The following is a 4,734-nucleotide window of genomic DNA, read 5'->3' on the forward strand; positions in this document are numbered from 1 at the left end:
GGATGTCATTATGTCATCTTGGATGGCTTGGAACTTGCTGTGTAGACCAGGATGATCTTAAATTAACAGAGATCCTCTTGTCTCAGCCTCCTAAATGCTAGGATTAAAGGCATCACCAAACCCAACGATCATATTCAGTTTTTGTTTTCTAAATAAGCATTTATTACCCACTCTCTGTCATTTCTATTATAGATGTTGACTTGGTACACATCTGAACTCCGATATCCTCAGAAGCAACAGAGACAGTTGCTAAAAAGGGGCTTCCGGGCTCAGGTGGTAGTTTTGGTGCTGGAACATTGACCTGACATGAACAAGGATCAACAAGGTCTCTCTCTGCACTGTGAGAAAAAATCAAATCAGTAGATTGGGGTTTGCCCATATTCTGAATTGTACAGTGCTTTAGGCTGTCATGGACCTTGGGATACCCTAAGAATTAGAGAGGAGCCAGTTGGTTCTCAGTTCTATGGGAGAATACTCCTCACAGCCATATAGTGCCCACAGAAACTCTGTTCTCATTGTGTTCCATCCCTGTCACCACCACTGTGTTTGAGCTCTGTGAGTCCAAGGCATCATGCTCTACGGCCTTGCTCCTTTGGGACCAGAAAACAGTCTTCTATAGAACTACCCAGCCTTGGAGTTGGCGAAAAGGCTCAACTAGTAAAGGTGTTTGTTGTCAAGATTGATGACCTGAGATCCCCAGGATCCACATGATGGAAGCAAGACTTCCACATGTGTACTGTAGTATACACACACACACACACACACACACACACACACACACACACACACACACACATCAGAAAGAATGAAAGAAAGAAAGAAAGAAAGAAAGGGAGAGAGAGAGAGAGAGAGAGAGAGAGAGAGAGAGAGAGAGAGAGAAGAAGAAGAAGAAGAAGAAGAAGAAGAAGAAGAAGAAAAGGAAATGATGAGAAGGAAGAGAACAAGAATGAGGAGGAGGAGGGGGAAGTGGAGGAGGATGATAACTCCTTAATGTCAGAAATTATCAAGAACAAAGAGGCTAACAGGACTCGCCAGTCCTCACAGGAAAGGGGACAGACTATACTTCTAGGCTGCAATCCTGGCTTACACTGCTAGCTCCCCTTGGCCCCTTTACTCACTGGTTCCTTTTTCCTGCACATTAGCAGCTACGGAGAGAGAAAAGACACCCTGGAAAGAGCCCAAAGTGTTCATTAGGTGATTGTTATAATGTTGGTGCCTGTTGCAATGATATAAGTCTGAGGTCTTAATAAAATCCAACATTTTCCAATTAGCTGTTGCTTAATTAGCATCATGAATATTCAAAGCCCTTATGCCCTTTTGCATCCTTCCTCTCCAGTCTTTCCTCCCACCGGCTGCTCCATCAGACTGCAGTAGTGACATTCTTCAGGAGTGGGGGTATGGAGACCTCCATGTACAGAGGACCCAAGGTGTCTCTCCCCGCTTCTCCTCTACTTCCTGGACAAGAAGCTCAGGCTGTCAGATTTCCTTAGTATCATAAATTCAAGACACACTAGCTTCCTTACTTGCCATGAAGTCTGTGAGAACGACCACTTCTGGAAATGGCTTGTCCTGAACAGTAAAAGGCGGCGTTCACTCAACACAGATGACAGGAGCAGTTAGAAGTCCAGTGCTTCCTCACCCCTTCCCAGCTTCTGTGCTCCCCCTTTCCTCCCCTTTCTCTCTCTTCTTCCTCCTTCAACCCCCTTCTCCCTCTCCTTGAAAAAAAAAATTGTGTGTGTGTGTGTGTGTGTGTGTGTGTGAGAGAGAGAGAGAGAGAGAGAGAGAGAGAGAGAGAGAGAGAGAGAGAGAATGCAAACATGTACATCTTACTGGTGTGTGTGTGTGTGTGTGTGTGTGTGTGTAAAAATGCAAACATGCATGAGACATACATAACACATGTCATAACGTGCATGTGGAAGTCAAGAACAAGCATAAGCCTAGTCAGCCATCGTTGGGAAGAGAGGCCCCTTGGTCTTGCAAACTTTATATGCCCCATACAGGGGATCGCCAGGGCCAAGAAGTGGGAGTGGGTGGGCAGGGGAGCAGGGTTGGGGTGAGGGTATAGGGGACATTCAGGATAGCATTTGAAATGTAAATGTAGAAAATATCTAATAAAATAAGTTAAAAAAAAAAAGAGAACTAGCACAGGTGTAGGCTTTCTCCTTCCGTAGGGTCTCTTGTTTGCCTGCTGTGTGTACCGGGCTAGTGCTAGCTGTCCCTTGAGCTTCTGGAGGTTTCCCCATCTCTATCTTCTCTGTCCCCAAAGGGAATTCTGGGACTACAGGTACATGCTCCCACAGCCTCTGACCTTGCATCAGTTTTGGAGATCTGAACTCAGGTCCTCATGTTTGTGTGTCAAACCCTTTACTCCATAGCCTTTCTTTTTCTATGAGCAAAAGCAGCCCCTCCTTTGCAGACCATCCCTAGGGCTTTGGGTATGTAACATGAAGCAACACAGCTCCCATTTCTCTGGGGTTGACACCTGCTGCCTCCCACTCCCATCTCCTATCCTGTCACCTCTGGGACGGCATCTGCAAACCTAGGCACACAGTTTGTACAACATTAATTCTAGCCCCTTGTAGCCTAGGAAGGCAAGGAGAGAGCCGGGAAGGGGAATAAATTGCCCACTATAGAAGACCTCATCAGAGACAGAAGGAGGGATTTCAATTCAGACTTACTGTCCCTGGCCAAGACATCTCCCGAGTCACTAGACCTTCAGCCCAGGAGAAATGATAATGGGAGGGTAGATCTGGGAGGCTCTCTGTTGGGACCTACATCCCCACCGGGCATTAGGACCTCGTTCCACTTCTGAGTGAAGGAAGAGAGGGGAGAAAGACATCCATTATTTGCCCTCCAAGCTTCCCCTGGCTGCCTCTCACTCCACTGAGGCTGGAATATGTGGTACTGGCTGTAATTTAGGCTTCAGTTTGGAGGATTTCCCAGTGGTGCCTGCAGCTTCGTAATTCGGGCTGTCAAAATGATGCAGAATTGTGCTCTGCCAGCTGCCCGGCTGACTTCATTCAGATACATCTAATGTGACAATTTTGTCAAAGCTTGTTTTAAGGAGTTGTTTTGACTGGGTGTTAATGTGGCCTTCTTAATCAGCCAATTCCTACATCTGATCCCTCCACACCAGTAACCAGATGACGAAGATTTCTCTGTGGTTCAAGTCTGGTCTGGTCTTCTCTGGGGCAGGGGTAACCAAGCTTATCTGTGGGACAGTGAATTCCCTGTCCTCTGCTTGGCTGTGACAGTGACAATGCTTGGTAGAAGGGGTAAACCCTGAAGTTCAGGAACAGATGAGAAAGGCAAGCTTAAAGTGGAGAGGACACAAGGAAGGAACTTGGGTGTGCAAAGTGTGTGTGTGTGTGTGTGTGTGTGTGCACGCGTGTGTGCTAACAAGGAGGAGTATTGTGATCTCAGAAAGGCTTAGAGAGATTGAGCTCAAACAGAGGAGGCTTTGAGAACGCTAGAGCACAGTGAGCTGGCAGGAGTGAAAGGTCCCAGCTGACTGATGGCTTCCTTACAGATGCAGAGACACACAGCCAAGCATGAACCTGAATGTGGAAGAGTTGGGCCAACAACAGAGGGACCCGTGGGGATAGGGACTTCATAAGGAGACCAACGGAGTCAACTAACCTGCACCCTTGGGGACTCCCAGAGACTGAACCGCCAACCAAAGAGCATACACGGCCGGACCTAGGACCCCTGCACACATGTGCAGAAGTGTAACTTGGTCTTAACTCGGGTTTCCCAACAACTGGAACAAGTGCTGTCCCTGAATCTGTTGCCTGCCTGCGGATTCTGTTCCCCTAACTGGTCTTGTCTAGCTTCAGTGGGAAAGGATGTGTATAGTCTTGCAGTGACTTGAGATGTCCCAGGGTGGGTTGGTATGCTGGGGGAGGGGGGCTCCCTTTCTCACAGTGGGAGGGAAGGGTGGGAGAGGGGCTATGTGACAGGGGAGGCTGTGATCAGGATGTAAAGCGAATAAATAAATGGAAAAAAGCTCCCCCCCCAAACAAAACAAAACAAAAACACTTGAGAATTCCCAGTTCTGATTGGTCTATCTAACCATGAGAGCAGGGAGGATTAAAGCAGCATTATACCTAGTCTGTAGCAGTTGGTTCTTCCTCTCCCATCTGTGGTCGCTTCCTGGCAGGACAAGATACCAGCAAGGAGCAACGTCTGCTGGGAACTTGTCCACACAGTTTCCAAGGACCACTTCCCTCATGCTCAGTGGATTGTTTATAAACGCCCTTACTAGATTTTTATGTTCTGTGTAGATAGGAGTTGGAGTTTATTATTTCACGACACAGCCATGTATCATTTACTGATGGGGACAGCTCGTCGTTAAGTAATTCTGCTGCTTTGAAAACTTGAGGGTATTGACACAACTAGATGTCATGTGTTACTCAGTGTGGCCTCTTGATGCAATCATAAGACACGGTAGACACTAGATTCATGAAGATGCTGCTATACCACAGCTTACTGTGAACTTTTAAAAACTAACAATAGAAAGTATAGCATAGAGGAGCCGAGGGTGGTGACTCAGTTGAGAAAGTGCTTGTTGCACGGCATGAAGATCTGAGTTTGAACACCTCACACCTATGTGAAAAGTCAGGGATGGCGGTGTGCACCTGTGATCTCAGTGCTTTGGAAGCAGTGTCAGGAGCTTACTGGACAGCTTGTTTTGCCAGATTGGTGAGCTCCAGTTCAGTGAGAGAATCTGATGCA

Source organism: Mus pahari, chromosome 10, assembly GCF_900095145.1.
Source record: "Mus pahari chromosome 10, PAHARI_EIJ_v1.1, whole genome shotgun sequence".
Taxonomy (NCBI): Eukaryota; Metazoa; Chordata; class Mammalia; order Rodentia; family Muridae; genus Mus; species Mus pahari.